General features: G+C 38.2%; 1 long non-coding RNA gene across 1 annotated transcript in view; it reads right to left on the bottom strand.

Moving 5' to 3' along the window:
- Positions 1-11,156: 11,156 nt before the first annotated feature.
- The window catches only part of LOC144291209 (uncharacterized), a 31,195-nt gene continuing 16,777 nt past the window's right edge, over positions 11,157-25,574 (bottom strand). The window contains exons 2-3 of the long non-coding RNA XR_013358534.1: positions 12,451-12,606; positions 11,157-11,537 (exon numbers count right to left, since the gene is read on the bottom strand). This is a non-coding gene — a long non-coding RNA (uncharacterized LOC144291209). The remainder of the gene's footprint in view (positions 11,538-12,450; positions 12,607-25,574) is intronic.

Below are 25,574 nucleotides of genomic sequence, written 5' to 3'. Positions count from 1 at the left end.
ATAAAACTGAACTATTTTTTAAAAGATTTTATTTATTTATTTGAAAGAGAGAGCACGAGCAGGGAGAGGAGCAGAGGGAGAGAATCTCAAGCAGATTAGCCCTGAGCACGGCGCCTGATGCGGTGTTCGATCTCGCCACCCTGAGATCATGACCTGAGTAGAAACCAAAAGTTGGTTGCTTAACTGACTGAGCCACCCAGGTGCCCCCAAACTGAGCTATTAATAACCCCCTATACCTTCCCTCTCCTGTGTGAGAGTCAAATAAGACAACAGATGAGGATGTGCTTTTATAAAACTGTGAAGTTTTCCACTAATGCACTGGCATTAGTTTCCCTTGGAATATGAAGCTGAGGGGAAGCAAAGAGACGGATGTCTCCACTCTTCCTTGGGAGCCTTTGCTGGGGCACCCTGTGAACTCAGAAGTGCTGGAAAAACTATATTTGGAAGACAAAAAGCATTTCTCTGGTGAAATTGGAAGGGACAGGTTGCTTATTGCTTCTGAACCTCCCAGAATCTGAATTTTCTTCACCTTTCTTCTTTTCACTGCATGCCCATAATTTGCAATCTTACAGAAACTCATTGTGTTTCTCCTGAGAGTGTCAAGGAAGAAGAATATATACCATCTAGGACTAGGTTAGAAGTGGAAATTTGTAAACAAGAAAAATGCTATCTTTATATTTCAAATAAGGCATTTATTCATTTTTTTCTACATAAAAATTTACTGGCTTGTTATATGGTGCCAAACTACTGAATTAATCTCTTAGGAAAGCACACTTTTTAAAGATTAACATTTTTCTGCTCTTCTGCTTTTGGAACATTTCAAAAGCCATTGATATTCTACTCATGCCTAGACACCAAAGGGTGAATGTAATTAAAATGCAATGAGGCAGTAGATGTCAAATAAAAAATGTTCTTCACCCACATGTCCCCAGTATATCTGTGCTGTGTGTCACCCCAGAATGGAGAATCATTGAGAATTTCCCTTATTATACAGTGATCCTGAGTTAATAAAGCAAGAAAGACTTTCAAGTAATAGTTGATTCATTCTAAAATTTAAGGCATCAGTGAAGCCATGGGATGTGGTGTTTTTACCCTGTTTATAATATGGCAATAATCCTGCGTGTATACTGGAGCTGGATTTCCAACAAGGTCCATGGAGAATTTATTTCTATCCCAGATGTCACAGTGAACAGTCTGCGAATAACAGACTGGTTCTTTCTAGAAACAAAGATGGCATTACAAACACATAAGACACCTTATAGTAGCAACCTGGAATTTTTTTTTTTTTTTTTTTTAGTTTTAAATGTCATCAGTCAGCAGGTGTAGTTTCTTCCTGGATTCCAATGAGATTCTTCGATTGTATTATCCTGCGATCCCATAGGAATCTCTCTGCAGGTGCCAGAAACAGTATTTCAAAGTCAGGCTATTGAGTTAACCCAAACTGCAAACTCTTACTCCCTTAGGAGCCATAAACTGGGAGACTAGTGGGAGAAATAGGCCCTAAAGCTTCAGGCCTGCTGGAATTTGTACCCTCTGACTTTGTTTAGCCAGGAAAACTATGTTAACAGTGCTTCACAGCTGTGTTAACTCTTGCTGTTTACCACAAGCCAGGAAGAATCAGAAGCTCTCTCGTACATTGTCTTTGGGAAAACCAATTATGCAGGTATTCATTCATTTAAAATGCCAAATGTGTAGATCCTTTGATTTAGCCATTCCACTGCTAGGGGTTTACCCTAAGGAGGTCATCAGAGGAGAGTACGCAAAGGATTATATCAAAGAGGTTCACCCAATTTTTTATGATATTACCAAAAAAGATAGCATAATGTTCATCAGTAGGGGATTGGTTAGATGCATTTTGGTTCACTGAACTTTGCAGATATCAAAAACAATGAAATAGGTTCATGTGGATTTTAATTATTAATTAGTATCAACATGAATATTCATAAGTTAATATTGTTGAGTGAAAAGCACATTAGAGAACCGTAGGATTCCATGTCAGTAAAGTGTGTGTGTGTGTGTGTGTGTGTGTGTGTGTGTAACTACACAACAGGGCTAATCACCAAAACGTTATCAGCATCTCTGAACTACCGAGATGTGATTTTTGTTTTCTTCTGTATGCTTCTCCATTTTATTAGGCATTTTACAGGCATCATGTGTCATTTTTATTATTGAAAGTCATTGTTATTCAGAAAAATCATTCCCTCTACAAAACTCACATTATTTCTTAATTATTTGCTAACATGGGAATGTGAGTTCCTCCGCTTGGTAAAGGATTTATTGATTTATGAAAGAGGAAGTGCTGAAACTCAACAGTGTGTGAGCTGTCAAAAACATCCCAGGTCTTGGAGCCATGAGACAAGGGTGAGCCACAACTTCATCGTTACCATGTTGGGCATGTCTGTTTTCTCATCTACAAAATAAAGGTCATCACCATAGACTTATTCATGTCAGGAGATGTTAATAATGCCCTCAGAGTTATACATTTTCAGAGCATTTCCCTTTCCCTCTGGCCTACAATGCTCCCCAGAATATGGTAACATCCACCTTTCACACATGAAGAATTAGCATCTCTGCTTCTTCATCTGTGAAATGGGAATAAATACCACGCCTACTCCAAAGTGTTCAGAGAAATGTAAGTAAATTAACATATGTAAAATGCTTGAAACAGGGGTTGGCAGGTAATGAGTTCTCAATCATATTAGCTGTTTTTTTCTGTTCTCATCAATATCGTCATCATTATTAAGCAGCTTAAATAGTTCTGCAGAGAGCAGATGATTATGATCTTTTCAAGGCATCTGTTGAAACTCTCTTTGAAATGGCAAAGCTGTACCCACTTTTAACTGTGAAGCTGAGAGCCCTGTGGCAGTGTCAGCAGAGGTGAAATAATTTATTTAAAGGTCATTTGATAATTAGGATAGTAAAACTCCTTGAGAGTTATTTAAAAAATCACTTCCTTTATATTGAATCTATACTGATTTACGGAGAAAAATGATCTAGCAAAAAAATAGTTTCTGCTATCTGATCTATTTGAAATGAAAAGAAAACAAAGCCTTATGTTAGGTACATATGGCTAAGCACTTAGCTGCCTTAGTAACATTTCTTCTTGCTTACTAAGGAAAAGCAATGTGACTAAGAAGCCATGAAATCATATTGCTAATTACACTATCTGTACAATGGTTTCTGTGCCACCACTCAATCTCCTGTTTGGGAAGACTTATTGATATGAGAACATTTACACAGTGTATTTACAATTAATCATTGGAAGGCTACAGGGAAGTGTATAATTACAATAAAATAATAAGAGGAATAAATAATAATAGTATCTGTTGAGCATTGCCCCTGTGATAGGCAATGGGCTGAGCACGTGTATACACTTTCTTATTCAATCCCCAAAACAACCCTAGGATCTGTTGTATTAGTCTTGTTTTACAGCTGAGCAAAGTGAAGCATAAATAACTCATTCAGGATCCAGCTGGGATTAGATCCAGGTGCGTTTGAAAGTCCAGGCTTTTATCCACTATGGGGTGTGAGTGTGTGTGCTGACAAAAGGTGAAAGAATGAGGAGGAAAGAGTTGAGGGGCAGGGGAGGAGAAGGAGAAAAGAAGACAGAGGAAGATGACCATGTATTTTCAAGGACGTGTTGATCTTTCCGAGGGTGACAAGTCTCTTAGTGGCCTGACCTGCTCTGACATTTGCAATGGTAGGAATGAGGCTAAAAAGTAAAAACACATTTCTTTAAGATCCTTCAAAGTCAACTTCTGGTCACTGCTGAGCCCAGATTTACACAAAACAGGCCATTGAGGTCAACCTCCTGGGTTTCAGAAAAAGATATTCTACGGTGAAATTGGAGTGACATCTCCCATGGGCTCTCCTGGCAGCGGAGGCCTCCCCCATGGCTGACCAGCGGAAATCCACCAGCCCCCATCGGGCAGTGAGTGGGTAGACTTCAGCCACCTGTCACCACGACAGCTGGAGGGCCTGGGAAGGGGATGGCTCCAGAGGGTGACATAAGCCTTTAAATGGAAACATTTGTATTGACCGACTATTATCTGGAACCCCAGTATCAAGTGTGCAAAATTTTCTACTTTACCTGGCATGCTGCTCTCTATGAATATCTCTACACCAGGCCCCAGGTAGCAATAGTTTTCAGGTACTGTCTCCAGGACACGTGACAAATGTTGTTCACGTACAGGGCTCACTCCAATGCATTTACCTAGATTTTGACTGAATCCCAAAATACTTTGAAGAGAAATAAAGGCCTGCAGTAGTCTCTGATCTCCATGCTTACTATTAACCATTCATAGTTCCAGTAAATTCCTAATTACACTCTAAGGCAGTTATGAACAATGTAAATTGCCTGTGTGTTTCCCCATTCTGGATGTGCTAACTTTTACCACTTGGGACAGCATATCAGGATATAGGACAGTTAGATTATGGTGGGGACAACCTGGAAGCCTTTCTAATTTATTTGGGGTTTCTGGGTGGCTCAGTTGGTTGAGCACCACACTTTTAATTTCAGTTCAGTTCATGATCTCAGGGTCAAGAGATTGGGCTGAGCATGGAACCTGCTTAAGATTCTCTCCCTCTCCCTCTGTCCCTCCCTACCTCCTACACACGTGTGTACACTTACAAGCAGTCTTTCATAAATAAATAAATAAATAAATAAATAAATAAATAAATAAATAAATAAAATCACATTTATTCACCAAATTTGATGTTATAAATGTTATAGTGGCATTCACTACATACATGCATTTAACTTATGCAAATTTTAATATACATCAGTACAGCAAACCTACTGCAAAATTAACTTTTAATATGTAGCCTTTTAGAAACCTTATTGTGTACAGATTATTTATAAATAATAGCCCCAGCTCTCTACTGTGTGTATACTGTGCTTCATGAACAATTTAAGAAGTTTCCAAGGGTGATTTTGTCTATAATCACTTTTTGCTTTAGGCAACATCTCCCCTCTACCTCATACCACCAGCACCACCATCTTAAGCTAAAATTCCACTGCGTTTATAACAAATTACTTTTGACACTTTTCAATGGTGGCCCCAGAATCCACCAAGTGCTATGAGCTAGTGTTTAACTCTAAATATTATTCATGACTAGTTCAAGGTAGCAGCTGTTTTGTCTTGGTTCAAATTTGTGAAGCCCCGGTCATCATCTGTTAATATTGTGTGTCCATCCCCGCTGAGTACCAGCACTGAATTTACTCTAAAAATATATTTCCTTTTCCACTGAGCTTTTTGAGAAAATTGATTCAGCTGAATGCTTTTATTTTTGTGTGGCACTAGCAATGGAAAATTGAGTATGACAACAGTTTCACTAGCACCAGGGAGGCTTGGGTTTGTTTTTCCTACACAGATCATAGAATAATCTTTGTAAAACATAAACCTGCTTTTGTCCCTCTTCCATTCTTAAAATCCTTCATGGGTTCCCCATTACCCACAGGATGAAGTCCAAACTTCATTGTAAGTGGAACTCACAAAATCTGTGTGCTTCCTCTCAACATTTCTCTCCTTTATACATTCCAGCATTCTGGTCAACCAAACTCTTAGTACTGCTTGGTAATGCCAGGCTTTCTCACCACTCTGAGCCTTTGCTCCTGCTGTTCTATCTGTCCAGGGTGACATCATTGCCCTTGCCCTCTGATTGGGTTTACACATCTTGAACACTGTGCCCAAATATCACTTCCCCAATAATGCCTTTCTGGGGGGGCACCTGGGTGGCTCAGTCCATTGAGCATCCAACTCTTGATTTCAGCTCAGGTCATGATCTCAGGGTCATGAGATCAAGCCCCGAGTTGCATTCCATGCTGCGGATGGAGCCTGATTGGGATTCTCTCTCTGCCCCTCCCTGCTGTTCATGCATGTTTTCTCTCTCTCTCTCTGTCAAAATAATAATAACAATAATAATAATAAGTAAATAAAAACAAAAATACCAATGCCTTCCTTGACTTCCTGAGCCACACTCAGTCACTCTTTCTCTTACATACCCTCAGTATATTTTTTATACTTCGATAGAGACAGTTGTCACACATTGTCACTCTGTATCAGGTTGTGAATGCATCAAAAGTGGAGGCAATGCTTTATTTACCTTTGTAATTCCAGAATCTTGTGTGGTACTTGCAACACAGTGGTCCTGGAAATCTTGAATGAATCAGTAAATGAATGCATCGAGAGATACAATCTTAGGAATCAACCCATAGAAGTGTTTTTGACCAGAAGTACACAGAAAAGCTGCAAAGGATCAATGAATTTCCCCTAAAATCAATGTTGCCTTGTGATTGGATTTGTGTGCTGATATTTGTGCACACATTTATCTGAGTAGCTGGTCCATAGCATTCATCATATTCCCAAAGGAAGTCCGATATAATAATAGAGGTACAAATTACTGGTATAATTCAATCTCTTCAGAAAACTCGGGTCCATCTTTTCTCTGCTGCAGGATAAAAACAAAATACAAAGCCAAGGGAAAGAGTAGCTTCTGGGAAAAATATGTGTGGTCCTGAGTGTCCCTGAAGAACCAAGTCACCAGGATTGTCTTGTTTCAGTGTTAAGTGTAGGAGATGCTCAAAACTTCAGTGCTTGGGAGAATTTGGACCTAAGGAACTTGCACTACAAGTTTAGAGTTTAGTCGGTTCACTTTCTTGTTCATCGTGAGATTATTGAATGTCAGGGGTGTGGGTGGTGACAAGTGAGGTGGATTCTTCTTCCTTCCTGTCGAATCATGCCCCCACACAATCTCCATATAGTGTAGAGTGCCAAGGGAAGCCACATTCATTTGTGGATTCTTTGCTATTTGAAATCTGTAGCTAAATTACAACGCCACTTAATGTGGCTTTCTTTCTTTCTTTCTTTCTTTCTTTCTTTCTTTCTTTCTTTCTTTCTTTTCTTTCTTTCTTTCTTTCTTTCTTCATAAATGTCCCTTACATTCTCAACGGGGTGAGTTATTTGCCATTTGCTTTTATAATCTGGTGTTTGTGCAGTGTCATTGGCAAAAGTTAATATGTGCTTCTTGCCACCCCCAGGGATTCCTACAGCTCCATAATGATGGAATTAATCTATAAATGTGGTCTCTAAAAGCACCTCCGGGCCTGGTTTTTTGAATGAAAGGCAGAGTGGATTGGAGACGATCTGTTGGCATCATCATCATTATCTAAATGGATGCAAATGCAGCAGATTGAAAATACTCATCCTTACCAGAAATGATAAAAATCAAAGGCCTGCTATTTGCATATTTAATTGTAATGGTGCATTGAGACCTAATTACTGAGTGGGGGTTATGAGCACTTCACAGAAGGTAATCGGCTCCCACATTTATTTTTGCCATCTTGATGAGCATTTGAAGATGGCCAGGTTTTCTAAACACTTGTGCACTTCCAACCTGGGAGGTACTTTGGCACATCAAGAAAACACAGCATGAGTTCAAATAAGTGAGTTCATTAGCCTCCTTTCTGGTTAACTCAGGTCAAATGGCTGCCTTGTCTATGTAGTGCATAGTAGCTAACTTTATTTAATTTTTTTAAAGATTTATTTATTTGAGAGAGAAAGCATGTGTGGTGGGAGGGGCAGAAGGAGAGAATCTTTAAGCAGACCCCTACTGAGCAAAGAACCCTATCCAGGGCTTTATCCCATGATCCATGAGATCACCACCTGAGCTGAAACCAAGAGTCATTCTCTCAACCAACTGCACCACCCAGGCACCCCAGTAGCCAACTTTTATTGAGCACAGACTATGTTTCAGGCACAGTGCTAAGCTCTTTACATGCATTATCTCATTTGACTCTCACATCCCCACGAAGCAGATTCTGTTATTTCCAGTTTACAAATATGAGACAGAGAGGAATAAGTAACTCAGCTAAATGCACATAGTAAATGGTGAGTCAGGATATAAGACATATTTGTCTTGACTCCAAAGCCAGAGTTGTTGATCTGGGAATAATTTCTTCTTCTATCACCAAAGCATTTTCTTACTATCAACTCACTGACTCCTACAACAAATATCAACTGAACACCCACTGTGTGCTAGTTGCTAAGTACAAAGCACAAAATAAAAGCAAACCACTGCTTCTGCCTTCAGTGACTCGCAGGCTCTAGTGAACATGCTGGAAATACCAGATATGAAATTCCATTATTGTCTTTTATGTAATATCAGCAGCATAAACAGTCTTCCTTATCATCATCATCACCATATTGATTATTTACTGAGCCCTTATTATGTGCCAGGTGATAGACTGGGCTCCATCTGCTTTCAAAAGCCCTTTAAGCCACAATATGACTCAGGAGACTACAGTTCACAGAGCGTATGTGACTTTGCCCACATAACCCATTAGGAAGTGGCAGAGCCAGCATGTAGACCGAGGACTGTCTCATTCTCCTATTTTAATATCCGTATCACCTGAGGAGGATTCTGAGGTCACTCTAAACAAGCATATCACCTGAGTTATGTTTACAGGCTGCTGTGAAATCAATTTCATGAATCATGAAAGTTACTGTGCCCCAAGTGCCCACTCTCCGCTGTGTGAGGCACTTTCCATCTATGCTCTCCCGAAAGTGTCTCAATATCCTGCTTGTTAGTGCTACCTTTCCATTTTTCAGATGAGAAAACTGAGAGCCAGGTAGATGAAGTAACTTGCCCAAGGTCCACATGCGATAGGAGGGGATATTGAAGACCAGATGTGTTTGGCTCCAAAGCTCTATATTTTACCTACTAGCATCACTCAGGCATTCCTGGGGAAATGCTGACTTTCAGAAAGAATCCAGATAAAACTTCCCCACAAGCAATCCCTGGAGGATACAGACTGCTGGCCAAGGCTCCATCTCAAACAAGGACCTCCACACTCCAAGATCCATGTAACATCATTTTTCCTCTATTTAAATTAAAAAAAAAATACCCTTTGTTTTCCCTTCTTATCTGGTAGGAGGATGGTGTGTATGTTTGGGGAATGGAGCAATAAAAAAGGGAGAAGCATGCCCAGAGATGAACGGATTGTAGAGAACTCAGGAAATCCAAGTCTATGAGCTCTGGGGCCTGGCCTTCGGCAATCTCCCTTTACCTGCTGCTGACAGCTCACCACTGGAGGGCCAAGGCGGGGAGAAGACAGTCATTTTTAAGGATGAGGAGAGCTTCTAAGTTTAGTGGAGCCTGTTCATCTTATGTAGTAAAGGGCATACATCCTTGCCTCTCACTGGCTTCCCTGCAGCAATGTTGGGTTTCAAATTCTATTTCCGCTACAGAAGGTTGGGATTCACAGGGAGCGTTAGAAGGTTTAGCTTGATAAGAACAAGATCATTTATTAAGTGCCTATTTTCTGAATGCTTTGCATTCATTATCTCATTTAACCTTTTGCCTGTCCTGCAGAGGAAGAATTTTTATGCCCTTTTTACAGACTACAAGGTTGCAGTGAGAGGCACACAACTTTCTGCAAGGGTGTACAGGTAATATGAGATTGACCTGGGATTCAAATCCAAGATTAGATTTTAAAAGTATAACTTACATCTCTTTTCCAGATACCAGCATTAGGACCTTCTGGTTAAACATGGCTGCTGTCCAAGATCTTTCTCTAGGGCAGTGACCCATGAGTTTTCTCTTTCCTTAGTTCTCAACCTCTCTGTTCCTTGGGCCCCTTTCTCATTGCCAATCTGCATTGGGCTCACGGGACAGGATGTCTGCCTTGCTATCTTTCCCTTCTAGAGCATCCTTCCCCTAAGGTATTCTTTACACATAAGTTCAAAATCAAATCATGACCAGATAATCTCAATGATAGACTGGAGATGGGCAGTACACCCTAAGAAGAGCCAACCCATAGACTGGCTAGTAGCCTGTGAGGTAAGCGTTGTAAGTTACCTTCAGACAGGCAGGATGGTTACTCATAAGTTCCACGTCTCTCTCTTTCCACCCCACCCCCACCCTCAGAGTTCAAGTACTAAGATTCAGGGACAGTTGATAGCAAATTTTAGGAGCAGAAGCTGCAAAGATATCCAGAGAAAGGCCCTAAAAAATCTGAAGTTCTGGGAGAAGCAAAGATAGGAGTTAGTAGAGTGGTGGAAATAGAAGAGAGCTCCCCAAGAGCAAAGTATCCATGAGTTTTCTTTGCTGATGGTACAACTCACTTCTGTAAATCCTAAGCTAGTGTTCTGTGAGGCCTAGGAGATCTCCCACCTTTGGAATTCCTACCTCCTTTGATACTTATTTTTATGTCCATTTAAACCCAACTATTTGGAGTAACATGTTGAGTCTCTGGAGCTTGCATTCAAAGACCAGACAGACATGAAACTTCAAGAAGAAATCCAATGCAAAAGGAAGGTAATTTCCAACTTGAAAAAGAAATTGGATTTTTTTCCATTCAGCTCTATAAAAATGCTAAGTATAAATATAAATCTGGGTGGGAAAGCACAACATTAAGTCAAATAGACGTCTGAAATTGGCAGAGAACTTAACTTCCAGCCAATCAAACTTTACCCATGATTCCCATATAATAACACCCCACTGAAAGCCTTCTCTATTTAAATACTCTCACCGGTGGGAATCTCACTATCTGCTGTAATTGCCAAGCTTGAATACCTAAAATTTTTGTAAACCAAGTGACTAAGATAAAAACATAATGTGAAACAGAGTAACCTATTCCTAGTACTTATATTCTAATTATCAACATTTATTCTTTGTGTTTGGCATGGGAGCGAACAAGACAAGTGGGATCCCAGCCTCTGTGGAGTTGACATTCTTTCCTTAAATTTTTATTATAGAAAACTTCAAAAATATGAAATGTTAGATAGAGTAGTACAATGAATGCCTATGTCCCATTACCCAGTTCAACAATTGAAAACATACAATCCTTTGACTTTAGTGTTTATTCTTTACCCCCAAATCTCCCTACCACTCTGCTGGATTATTTTAAAATAAATTTCAGATGTCATATCATTCTCTCTTTTTTATCTCACATAACCACAATGTCATTATTCACACCTAAAATCATAATGATTTCTTAATATCATCTAATTTTCAGTCAGTTGCTTTTCTTCAAATTTTTGTTTGTAATATAAATGTCTTTTTACAGTCGATTTATTTGGACTTTTACATTCTAATAGGATATACTCTTAGAGCATAAACTTGCTCTAAGAGCAAGTTTAAGAATCTTGGTATTACTAAATATATATAAAGATAAGCCACACAGAAGGGAATTAATTCCTTAAAATGTATGGATTTAATAAAATTACTCATTATTTTTATTTTTTATTTTCCTTTGCCTTTTTTTATTTCCTTTAGAAATTTATCTTCTAAGAATTTTATACACATGAGATTAGACAACTCTTCTGTTTTCACCAAAATGGTTTCCTTTTTTTTTTTTTTTTCCACACTGTTTCCTTAGTTAATAAAGCACAGGTCAGGTTCACAATGTGATAGTAGTGCTCTTTGGAAAGCTTGTTATTGTGAAGGCCTGTCATCCTCAGAAAATACTTATTGAAAGTCCACAAGAAAAAAATAGAATGGTAGAGCTGTTGGTTCAGCAATACTACTTCTGGGACCTAATACAAAAGAAAATATAAGAGCAGAATTAATTAACGTATATTATATTTATATACTATCTAATGGTATAAGTTGCTAAAATTTTTTAGTTACAAAGAACAATGAGATAAACATTACTGTATATATTATTATCATAATATATGTCAAACAAAATTATTAGACACAAACAGTGATATGTTATACGTAACAATATCCATCTCACTGGTAATTATAACACTGAAATTTTTAACATCCATTGATTGGGATTGCTGAAGAAATTAAGGTCCATTGTATGCAATGACATACAAGTCAATTTGAAGTTATTCTGTGGAAATATATATGTTTATATGGAATTATAAACATGAAATATTTCAGATGAAAAGTAAGCTATGTACAATATATACTATTGTTATGTAAAATATCCAAGATGTATTAACTTTTAAAAGATGCCAAAGACCTAAAACTATATAGATTTGTATAACTTATATACACATACATACATAATTTATACATATAATATATATATAAACATATAATCAATGTAATTTTATATGTATGTATATATATATGCATATATGAAAGTAATGTGAAACATCTTATGGTTCCATTTGTGATTACTTATGCCCCAATACCCAAAATATGGGTATACACATTTAGAATAGAATTAATAGAATAGTCCAGATAGCTCTATGCCAAAATGTTAACAGTGACTCTCTCAAGGCTTACTTGAATATATATTTGTTAAGCTTGTCTATGCTTTCTGAATTTTTAAATAATATACATTATTTTTATACTATAGAACCTATTTTTAATGAATGTTAGAGCTAGAAAATCCATCCAAATTATCAGATTCAAATTCTTCATTTCATAGAAAGGAAAAGTGACTCACTTAAGGCTACAGATAGTTAATTTCAAGTCAAGACTCAAACTTACTTTTAAAAACCATGTTACTGGGGCACCTGGGTGGCTCAGTGGTTGAGCATCTGCCTGTGGCTCAGATCATGATCCTAGGGTCCTGGGATTGAGTCCCACATCGGGCTCTCTGCAGGGAGCCTGCTTCTCCCTCTACCTATATCTCTGTCTCTTTCTCTGTGTCATGAAAAAATAAATCTTTAAAAATAAAATAAAATAAAATAAAAATAAAAATAAAAATAAAATAAAAACCATGTTACTTGTTCCCTCTCCACATGGGGCAAGTTGAGATTTCTCAGTCATTCATATAAATAAGTTTCTGGTAGGCCTATTCTACAAAATCTCCAAAGTTTGACCCAACACACCCGAATCACAGACTTGGACTGAGCTGAGATTAAAGTAGGATTAAAGTTAAACACAAATATAAGATAATTTATACCTGCTTGGGCAGTGGTGCTGTAGTACGTGAAGTATGGGAACAGATTATTACCTAGAGTCAGGTGGTCTAGGAAGGGTTCATGAAGAAGCAAGATGAAAAGAGCACACGCACATACATATGGACACACACTAACAGGCAATACACACTAAGCAAGCATCAAAGGCATTGAAAGGAAAGGATAATGATCAATGTCAAGGCCACTGTGTACATCTGTGCAGGTTGTATTCTGCATATCTGTTGGGGTTTGGGGCAACCCTTTACATTGGAGGCTCATAAGAGTTTATATAAATAATGCTTCCTGAAGATGGACAGGGCCCAATCTGTACAACTGTACATGAGGGACATTGGTTCAATTAGGGTCGGGGATCAGGAACACTTCATGGAGAGAGTGGCCTCGAGATCATTTCAGGACAAATGTGTTTCTTAGTGATTTACTAGCATTGCTATGCTAATATTGCAATAAATTTTGATAATACCTGCAGTGAACATGTATAAGAGAATATTTAAAAAGACAATTCAAGATATTCATGCTCCTCTGTCAAATAAAAGAATCTCTCTTTATTAAAAAAAAATTCAATGAATCCTTAGTGTATTCTTGGGCATATCAGGTTTATTTCTGTTGAAATTAATCAGATTTTCTCAAAGTATTTCCTGGGAAATATGAAACTGATTATACATACACTGATGAAAATGTCCTTCCCACACTGGCTGACATGAGTCAATTTTTTCCTTTGCTTCATTGCTTAAGATAATTATTTGTGTTTGTGAAGAGCGCCTCTCTCACTTCGAAATTTTCAAGGCACAATTCTAAATTGGATATGATAGAATTACCTTCAAGTTTCATGCAGAACTTTAGGACTTGTTAAGTTTGAATTTAAGAAGACAGAGCTCAATATTTATTTTTAAGTAAAAAGGGGGCATTTCTTCTCTTCCTATTTTCCTTTCCTTGTCCTCTTTTTTGTCTTTCCTTTGTCTTCCCTCTCCATCTAAAGTTTAGCATGGAGGCTGAGCAAATAAGTAAATAAGAGTATTTGGGGTAATGGGAACCAAAAATCTCACCTCCAAACCAGAAGAGAAGGCTAGAAAGAATGCAGTGGTGTGGAATTAGAATTTAAGATGGCCATAATACTGCATGGTTTTGTAACATGTATATACACAGAAGGACACAAATATTCATAAATGTAATATGTGTATATACATATATAATATATGTATTTTTTCTAGTTCTATTGACAGCCAAGAAACAATGACACTCCAGTAGCAGTGAGCACAATGGACATTCAAATATTTGTTTCTAAATACCATCCTTTCTAAAATGAGCCAGGGCTTCTTGGAGAAATGGCTGATTCCAGGATTTGGGGGACAAGGAAAGTTTAATATGAACCTGTAAAGTCTTATTGTGCTTGAAGATAAGGAAATGTTCAACAACTAATGGGTTAAAGGGTGTAAGAACCAGCTGAAGGTTGGTGACAGATTATAATCCATTGACTAAAATGGGAATCCGCGACTTAATGCTGACATAAATAAATAAATAAATAAATAAATAAATAAATAAATAAAATAGGAGTGATAGATTCAGGTGGGAGTCATTTGTGGATGATAACAGTGAATAAAGATTTGATAAGAAATAGGATCTGGGTGTACTATTCACACCCTACTCCCCACCAAAATACTAATTAATTACAAAGAAAATTTAGTGAATTTAAGGTGTAAAAACCATAGACACCACCTTGACCAGGTGATCAAGGTAAACATCATCAGTGAGGGGACAAATCAACATCATGCACCTCCTTTTGTGTTGCCCACAATAAAGCACAACATCATTTCTGGAGTATTCTTGCCAACAACGTATGGCAAGAGTGTGATCATGAGGAAATACTGAGTGGACACAGATTGAAGGTCATTCTACAGAATGCAAAGCCTCCAACCCTTAAAAGTATAAAGGACATAAACTACAAGGAAAGCCTGAAGGACTGTTCCAAACTTGAGGAGTGTGAAGTGACATCTAAAAGATAACTAAATGCAAAATAGATCTCTTAGCCAGAAAGAAGGAGACATCAGGGTGAAGCTGGGAAATTTGAAAGGGATCTGTGCATCAGATCTGCTTGTGCTGACTGGGAGGTTTAGATGCTGATTTTGCAGAGAATGTCCTCGTTTTTGGAAACACACTGGAGTTTTTAGGGATGATGGAATATCATGTCTATCATTTGCCTGACTAATGATAATAGGAATGTGTATAGACAGCCTGGGCGGTGGAGTAAATCTAAAACATTAACAATTAGAGAATCCAAGAAAAGGAAATTCAGGACATTTTTGTACTAATCAAGCAACTTTTACTTAAGGTTACAATCATCTTTTTATTTACTTTATTTTATTTTTTAAAGATTTTATTTATTTATTCATGAGAGACACATAGAGAGAGGCAGAGACATAGGCAGAAGGGGAAGCAGGCTCCCTGCAGGGAGCCCGATGTGGGACTCGATCCCAGAACTCCAAGATCGTAAGCTGAGTCAAAGGCAGACGTTCAACCACTGAGCCACCCAGGCATCCTTAAATCATCTTTTTAGAGTTACTTTTTAAACATTTAAGCAAATAAATAAATGAGGGGAACATATTTTACATATTATAAAAAATAACAAACTAAATAATAATAATATCTTTCGCTTACTAAGTATCAAGTACTATATGTACCTTATCTGTTATCCTAGAAGAATTACATCTAGGGATATATTATTGTCTTCTCTTTATACAGGAGATAACAGAGGCAGAGAGAGATCAAGTTACTTGCCTAAGGCTGGTCACACTACTAGTTGAAGACCAGATCCAAACCCAGGCAGCCTGATTCCTAAGCCCCCATGCCCTGCCGCCTCTCTGTGGAATATTCACTACCATTGCTGGCATGATTACTCAGCACTTCTTAAGGGCTAGACGCTGTGCTCAGAGCTCTTACATGCATCCTGACATCGAAGCTCTCAACTTTCGATCGGTTTTATATTTGACTCGGTGAGGACAAGTTGTTTCATACAGCTGGAAAGATGTGAGCTGGTGTCTGGAACCCAGTCCTATCTGGTTTCAAAGCTCCTGCTCATTACATAAAGAAAAGAGAAGCTTCTTGCTGAATGGTGATAGTGGGAAAGGCTTAGAGGGGGATTGGCTTCAGGGTTTAGGTCCCAGGCTTTACACCTGTGCTGATTCTAAAATGCCTTTATTAGTATTTAATCAGTATGCAGAGCAGACTTATTGATTAGGCACAGTGAGTGTAGTATCAACAGTCTATGATACATTTCAGGGCCCACAAAGACGTGGTCTATTTTATTTTAATTTTTTTAAAGATTTTATTTATTTATTCATGAGAGACACAAAAAGAGGCAGAGACATAAGCAGAGGGAAAAACAGGGTTCCTGCAGGGAGCCCAATGCAGGACTCAATCCCAGAACCCTGGGATCACCACCTGAGCCGAAGGCAAACACTCAACCACTGAGCCACCCAGGCGTCCCAAAATGTTGTCTATTTTAATATTAGATTAAAAAATGAATCTAATCCAGCTTGGATTATATTTTTCTTAATACCATTAGAGTGATAACATAGATTTTTAAATATTTTTTATTCAAGAAGTGGCTCATGAAGGAAAAAGTGTATAGGGTCCATGAAAATCACATCGTGGCCCACCAAGTGAATTTTTTTTTAATATTTTTAATTTTTATTTATTTATTTATGATAGTCAAACAAGAGAGAGAGAGAGGCAGAGACACAGGCAGAGGGAGAAGCAGGCTACAAGCACCGGGAGCCCGACGTGGGATTCGATCCCGGGTCTCCAGGATTGCGCCCCGGGCCAAAGGCAGGCGCTAAACTGCTGCGCCACCCAGGGATCCCCCACCAAGTGAATTTTTGAAAAACAAGTGAAAATAAAAATGTGCTTTGGTCAGGATGCATACAAGCCACAGTTAGCAAACGAACAACTCTGAATTACAAATGGGTTCATTCAGGGCAGATTGCATTAAGATTTACAGCAAAGGGCAAATTGTATTGTATTGACTTCATGAAGTTGGAAGTGATTAGCCACATAGTGAAAAAAAATCCAGTCCATGGGGAGAAGATATTAAAGTCATATTTCAGTGCAGCAACAAGATAAAGACAATAATGGACTTGCGCTTTGGCAGATGTCCTTTGATTGTGTTTTTGGTGTCAGGAGCTATTCTACAGATCTTTCAGTCTTTCTGTGCAACAATATCATGTCAATGTTAAAATTTTACTTATGATTCTATCAGCCAGTAATCCAAAGACTGTTTGCCACATGAAAGGAGTGAATGAGGATTTTTTTTTAATTGTGCAGTTTTCTCTGTCAATTAGAGTATATTTTATTTTTTAGTGAACAACAACAAAAATCAACGAAACTGTTTTAAGCCAAAAGGGAAGTTATTGAATCCTATATTTCAAAAGACAAAGGCTAGTATGTCTGCAGGTATGGCTTGTTCAGGGCTTAAACAAAGGATCTAATTCCTCTTCATTTCTCAGGTTGGCTTCACTGTCCTGGTGTGACTTTTTTCCTCAGGCTGCATGAGATGGGCAAGATGACAACAACAACTCCAAATGCAGGGAAAAGAAAGATTTTTCCAATATTCCTAAAAACTCTAAGGATTCATTGTCAGGAACATGTTGGGGGCCATGCCTATCCTCGATCACTGTGTTTGGTGATCCTTAGCTGAGGCCTGGATTATAAATTCTGCCCACAGGAGATTGAGGGAGAACTGGATCCCTCAGTGAGGGGTAAGTAAAATTTATCAACAACAACAACAACTAAGGAACAAAACAGAAAACCAAAAGTCTGTAAATGTCCCCAGAGCTTTGACTTCAGCCTCTAGTGATATTATTGCAGGTCATATATAAAAGGTGGTCTGGCTTATGTTAGGGACCCAAGCCCTAAAGTCAGCGTGTCCAGGTAACTCCGTCACCTGTAGTCCAAGTGATGTCACCATTCTACTGCTTAGTTTGCTCATCTGTGAAATGAGAGTGATAACAGCTTTTATCTCACACTGCTTTATGTGAGTCCAGATAAGTACCTGATACATAATCAACATTCAATAAAAAGTGAATTGGATTGCTGCTATTTTTAAGCCTGAAGCACAGCATGGAATTTGCAAGCTGCCACAATAATTATTAAAATATGTGAAAATGTTCTCTAATCATAAAAAAATTAAAAATTATTTTCACTACCCTCAAAGTCAAAAGAGAAGTAATTCTTTAGTAAACAAATTGTGAGGGGGAAAAAGATGTTAAGTTTTAAAACTTAGACATGCTAATATTAATATTTTACAACTTAAATATATTAATCAATCTTAACAGATAGGTTGCATTTGGATCCTGATTCGAATTTTTTTTTAATTACTGTTATAAGACCATTGGAAAGTGCAACACTGGCTAGATATTGTGATATTAAGGAATTATTATTAATTTTGTTTTGGAGATAATGAGGTTGACATTGTGTATTTAGAAATTCTTACACCCTAAAAAACAAATAATCCAGTTAAGAAATGGTCAGAAGACACGAATAAACACTTTTCCAAAGAAGACATCCAGGTGGCTAACAGACACATGAAAAGATGCTCAATATCACTCATCATCAGGGAAATACAAATCAAAACCATGATGAGGTACCACCTCACACCTGTCAGAATGGCTAAAATTAACAACATAGGAAACAAGTCTTGGCGAGGCTGTGGAGGAAGGAGAACCCTCTTGCACTGTTAGTGGAAATACAAAGTGCAGTCACTCTGGAAAACTATATGGAGGTTCCTCAAAAAGTTATAAATGGAACTTACTATGATCTAGCAGTGCACTACTAGGTATTTATCCAAAGGATATAAAAATACAGATTCAAAAGAGTACGTGCACCCTGATATTTATAGCAGCATTATCAAAAATTGTCCAACTGTAGAGAGAACCCAAATGTCCATTGACTTATGATGAAGATGTGGTATATATATATATATAATGGAATATTACTCAGCCATCAAAAAGAATGAAATATTGCCACTTGCAATGATGTGGATGGAGCTAGAGTATATTATGCTAAGCGAAAAAGGTCAAACAAAGACAAATACCATATAATTTCACTCATATATGGAATTTAAGAAACAAAACAGATGAACAAACACATGAGAGAGGGGGGAAAAGGAAAGAGGGAAACAAACCATAAGAGACTGTTAAGAATAGAGAACAAACTGAGGGTTGATGGAGGGAGGTGGATGGGAGATGGGCTAGACGAGTGATGAGTATTAAGGAGAGCATTTGTTTTGATGAGCCCTGGGTGTTGTATGTAAGTGATGAACCACTGAATTCTCCTGAAACCAATATTGCACTGTATGTTAACTAATGACAATTTAAATAAAAATTTGAAAATAAAAATTCAGGTATAAACTTTTAAAATTCTTATTATTTAAATATATATATTGCACTATTTATGGGGTAATGTGATATGGTATGTGGGATTTGCTTTAAACTTATAATAGACCCAACTTCTCTAGACCTTAATCTGTCTCTAGTCACCTTAATATTAATCTTCAGCACCTTACTCTCTGCATAATGTGACCAGTACAAGAGGCCAGTCAGGGAGTGAAGAATTTTTGGGAAAAAAAAAAGAATTTTTGGGAATAAGACACTGGTTTGTGGGGAATTCCAGTTTTTTCCAAGAGACCCAAGACTCTCAAACATGCACTCAGTGTCTTCACTTTTAAAATGAAGGTGTAATGGTGGATCCATTTCCCAAACTTTATGAAATGTAATAGAAAATATTTGTTTTTGAATAAACTGTTCCCCAGATGTCTGATATCTGGAACAGATGTAAACAGAGCTGTGTGGTTTGAAACGGAAGATTGAAAGAAAGCAGTGACCTGTCCCCACTAGAGAGGTGTGCAGGATGGGAGGGTAATCATGCACTCTATTGTCTACGAGATGTTTTCTCATGATCACTAGAGTCCCTAGTAACCCAGGATAAAAGCCACTGAACTGCATGATGATGATGATGATGATGATGATGGTATTAAAAATAATTTAGAGGGGCACCTGGGAGTCTTAGTGGTTGAGTGTCTGTCTTTGGCTCAGGTCGTGATCCCAGGGTCCTGGGCTTGAGTCCCACATCAGGTTCCCAAAAGGGAGCCTGCTTCTCCCTCTGCCCATGTCTCTGCCTCTTTCTGTGTGTCTCTCATGAATGAATAAAAACTTTTAAAAATATAAAAAATGATTTATGGAATGTAAAGACTGCTAACTCTGGGAAACGAACTAGGGGTGGTAGAAGGGGAGGAGGGCGGGGGGTGGGAGTGAATGGGTGATGGGCACTGGGGGTTATTCTGTATGTTAGTAAATTGAACACCAATAAAAAATAAATTAAAAAAATGATTTATGGAATGCTTAACATTAGTAGGCACTCTTAGGCACATCATACACATCTTAATATTATTTGCTCTTCATGGGGCACCTGGGTGGCTCAGTGGGCTGAGCTTCTGACTTCTGATTTCAACTCAAGCCATGATCTCAGGGTTGTGAGATTAAGCCCCTGGGTGTGAAGAGCCTACTTAAGATTCTCTCTCTGTGTCTCTCTGTCTCTCTCTCTCTGTCTCTCTCTCTCTCTCTCCCTCTGCCTCACCTTCCCACTATATATATATATGTATATATATTACTTACACCTCATAATAACCCTAGGAAGGAAATGTAATTTTTATATCCATGTTATAAATGAGCAAACTGGGACACCTGGATGGCTCAGCAGTTGAGCTCAGGCCATGATCCCATGGTCCAGTATCAAGTCCCAATCAGGCTCCTTGTAGGGAGCCTGCTTCTCCCTCTGTCTATGTCTCTGCCTCTCTTTCTGTGTGTCTCTAAATAAATCTGTGTCTCTGTGAATAAATAAATAAAATATTTTTAAAAAAATTTTTTTAAATAATCAAACTGAACCCCAGAAAGATTCTGTGTCCAGTACCACACAGCCTGTGTGCAGCAGAGCCATGGAGTTAAATGCAGCTCACCTACCACCTGGACTCAGAGGTTCTTCTTGCCAACCCCTCCCACTGTGCCCCACCCAGCCTTCAGCATTTGCATACTCACTTCTTCTGGTTTATTTACTAGGTGGTTTATTTCAGGAAAACAAAAAATAACAGGATGTTGGGAATATGGTATCAACTCTATCCCCAATTAAAAAATAGATTAAACCAAGCCCCTCCCCCCGCCCGAGTTCAGATTCCTCCTTGCAGAGGATCCAACTGATCGAGACAACAGAATCCAGTATTTCTTCCTCCTCTTTTCATTAGACTATCACTCTGATGAGATGAAGCAAATTAATTAAATAAACTCTGGCAGCTGTCTGACAGAAACCAGGAAACATCAAAGCCTCTTATGAATGTTGCTAAGTAGGTCCAAGACGTCACCTTATGCCAATGTCATTCCATTATTTCCCAGATGTCATTGTTATAGAGTGTGGATGCAGGAATATTGAATTAACTCAAAAACAAAACAAAACATTCTACATATTACATATACTGACAATTTTTTGAAACCCATCTTGCCAAATGAAAGTCTTCTCAATGACCCTTTCTTGGGAATAAGCTGGTGGCTCAAGCTGACTTCAGGTCATTTGTCTTTTTTCCTGGGATGCAAAGAAATGACCACCATTGCTGCTTACTGCAAGGGTCAGTCATCAGCAACTGGTTTGCCCCAGTCTCTTCTCCCTAATGTTTGTACAGATGTATCCACTCACATCTTGGCAGACTTTTTCATTCACTCAGGATTTCGAAGCTGAAATCTGAAAATAGCTCCATGTCCATCCAGCGAATTTTATCCAGAGAGCGACAAGATGTGAATATAGACCTTGGCTAATCTTTACTGCCTCTTTCTTTTTGCAGACCTCACTTTTCTCTCAAAATATCTTTTTTTTTCCCTCTGAATGTTCTCTCCTGGGAACTAATTAGATACTCACTTGAACACCCATCCTCTTTTCTTTTTTTAAAATAGATAACTTTATGTAGAGGTTTTTAAAATTCAAATTTGCTCTATCCTTCCACTTTAAAACTTATATTTCACCTGGTTAATGTTCACCCTCTCTGTAGAGGCAAAAAGCTTCATGAGGATGACCTCTCATCTAGCTCCATCCCAGAGCCCAAATAAATATGTTTTCTTTTTAGGCACTCAATCAATATTTGATCAGTTTCTCATCAGAGTCAGTAAGGAGTTAAAAACACAGACTGAAAATTCCTCAAGGAGTCATTACATCTCTATTTTATATCTATATTTGGTTACTACTCTCACACAAGTTTTAGTATGAGAATTCAAAAGTTACATATAAAACTGATATCTGACGATAATCAAGTTACATGTGAAAGGCATTGTTGTACTTCTATGCACTAAAGCTCCCTTTTCTGGGATGGGTGTTAAAATTTTAAAGGAAATTGGAGGAAAGTCAACACATGAAGTAGAATTGTAAAGCATTACCAATTATTCTTCTCCATTACACTAACCCATATGTATTTACTGAGAACCTTTGTGTATCTGGCATGCCTTTAGACATCCTGTGGGAAAGACTGGAAGAAGAGAAGAGCAATTTCTATTTGCAAAGATTTGATAATATTGTTAAGGAAATCTTAAACAAACAAGGGCTTGTTCTTATTATAGAAAACCCATAGAGCCTTTCTGCCCATCAGCATCAGCCTGGATCCGTGATTCCCAGATGTTGGTTTGCTTGGACCAATTATGCCACTTTCCATGTTTGAGGGCTGATGCAAGGCTGTCAAGTGAACATATTAAACACATGTCCATGCTATTTATCATGACCATCATTTCATAAAAGTAAGGACATCTTAGTATTTATTTATTTGGACATCTTAGTATTTAAAATAAAGAGATAAAGCACTACGCTTTCAATGGATTGCATTTTGATTTATGGAAAACTCATCGTGTGTGTGTGGCGGGGGTGGGGTGGGGTTCTTTCCCAATTCTCTGGGAAGTGGGAGAAATTCTGCTGCCAGTCCCTGCCTGGAAACCACTGGTGCGCCTTTGTGAGGGCTCTCGGGGCGCGAAGTGCTTATTTGTGTTCTGTCTGAGGGAGACAGTGACTGACTTGGCAGCTGTATGGGATGCTAATCAAGATGTAGCGCTCCCGGGAGCTTTGTGTCTGCTCCCCAGAGCTGGTTTCACAGCAAACATCAGGGCTATTTGCCTCGCTCCTGGGAAGCGAGGACACATTGCAGGAAAGAGATGAGGTTGGCTGTCACCCGCCCGTTGGCACTGTAGGAAGTTTGTTGGGTGTGGAGAGGAAACGGTGTGAATTGCAGGAAAATATAAATCGTGATAATGCCCTAGGGCAGGGTAACAAGCTCTGGACTTCCCCACACTGTGACACAGCCTTCCTTCACTTGTACTTCTGGGCGGGGGCATCAGCCAGAAAGACGCAGGAAGGCCCCAGATGCTACCCAATTATAAGCTAACATTCCGCATCTCACTCAAGTGTTGCCCAGTCTGGCAGAGATACTGAGCTGGAAGGATTGATTCTGGTGTGATAGGGCCTATGTTTGGAACCCAGGATACCACAAAGCTTTCAATCAGTTTGATAGACCTTTTGGATGATTCCAGATCCAGAGTGTTCTCACACATATGCTACATACTGCACTCAAGGTCAAGATTTGCCAAGACAACACAAGCAGATTTCAGATCGGGAAATGGGATGATTCTTTCCACATTATTTTTGACTGCTGAGCAAGAACCGACGGGAAGACCCAGAACTGAATGTGCCATGAATGGTCATGAGAGAGTACATCAGGGCACAAAGCAATGAGCTGGCTGTCCAACAGAAATAGAATGTGAACTGTATATGTCATTGCGAATGTTCTAGTAGCCGTGCTAAGCAAAGTAAAGGGAAACATGGTAAAAGTAATATTAGCAATGTGTGAATAATATATGATTATATGTTATTTAACCCAGAAAAAGAGTGAGACTCATTTTAGTGGTATTTGACCCAATTTATCAAAGCTATTATCATTTATGTAATTCACATAAAAATATTCAAGAGCTATTTTACATTCTTTTTTGTAGCAAGTTTTTAAAATCCAGAGTGTATGTGACACAGTAATATATTTCAGTTCAGACTAGCCACCTGTCAAGCACTCCTTAGTCACGCGAGGTTAGTGGCTCTCAATCTGGACAATTGCAAGTCTAGGAGTTCAAAGCATCTTATCTTTTGTTTCAAAAAAATTCATTTTTCCTTAGTATCAAGGAAGAAAGACATTCAAAATATATTAAGTTTTGAAAAATTGGTTACAGGGGTGCCTGGGTGGTTCAGTTGGTTGAATGTCTGACTTCAGCTCAGGTCATGATTCCAGGGTCCTGGCATCGAACCTTGCATGGAGCTCCCTGCCCCTCCCAGAGAATCTGCTTGTGCCTCTCTCTCTCCCTCTCTCTGCCCCTTCCCCCTGCTTGTGCTGTCTCTGTCTCTCTCTCAAAATGAAAAAATAGAATCTTTAAAAAATACAGGTTACAAAGCAGTACTGCATTTTTCGCATTTCTTTTAAATGTGTGAATATACACATAGAGAAGTTGGGAAAGGTACATGCCCAGATAAACACACAGGTTACTCATGAGAAGGATGATTAAAAGTAGATTTTTTGTTTTAATTTTTCTTCCTGATTTCTTTTTTTTTTTTTGTCTATAATGAACATGCAATATTTGTATAATGGAAATGTCATGGTTATATTACTCATCAAAGAATCTGAAGCAACTATGACAAAGAGATGACGTTAGTTAGTTCTGAATGATGACCAGACTAGGTGTTTGGTGCAGTGTTCACTGTATATGCACCATTTTAAATTTTTTCTCTAAAGCAAAAATTAGGATGTTTCAAAAATCAGTATGTTATTGAAGACAATTTAGAAAACGTAAGTACATAAAAGACAGCAAAAGAGTTAATGCCTCGGAGATAAATATACATATATATGTATTTACACACACACATATATTACATATATCTTTATTTTTAAATAAAAGCCAAATCACAAAGAATTTCATCCTAATTTTTTTTTTCACTTTATTCTTTCACAGTTCTTGGCCCTTTCTACAGATACAGCATCATCTTAATGGCTCCATAAGAGCCAACAGCACAGCAAAGGCAGCCTGAGAAAGGAGTTTCAGGGCTAGATTTTATAGGTATAAAGCTGCACTACACAGCTTCCAACCCCAGCTTTGCCCCTTTCTGGCTATATATGGACCTGAGTTAGTGTGTTGTTGCTGGTCTTTGATAGAGAGGATGGAGAAAATAATAGTAGCCACCTACTATTTTAATGTTTATAAAGTATTTTGAATGGAGTGGACACACAGTAAGCTTTGTGTGTCTGATACATAAAAAATTAGTTCTCTATGGAGCCGAACATACCTTACATCAACTTATTTTCATAATCCTAAATAGATCGTTACTCAACTATATGATTTTGGGGGGAAAGTAATTCCAGCACATTTCATATTATACATATCATTCAGTTTATAGGGATGTTTGTTTCTAACTAAATATTATGAAACCCTCTTCCCTTGCTCTTGCTACCAACATTTCTATGTGTAAGCAAGTAGGCCATACCCATGGTAAAGAGGACGTGGGGGAGGTTTTACGTTTGAAATTCTTGATTAAACAAATGTAATGAGGTATATTTTGTGCAGGCTTTTAATATGTTAATAT

The sequence above is a fragment of the Canis aureus genome, chromosome 19, assembly GCF_053574225.1.
Source record: "Canis aureus isolate CA01 chromosome 19, VMU_Caureus_v.1.0, whole genome shotgun sequence".
NCBI classification, from domain to species: domain Eukaryota; kingdom Metazoa; phylum Chordata; class Mammalia; order Carnivora; family Canidae; genus Canis; species Canis aureus.
Note: the sequence above shows the minus strand (reverse complement) of the source record. Positions and strands in the feature narration are given on the sequence as shown.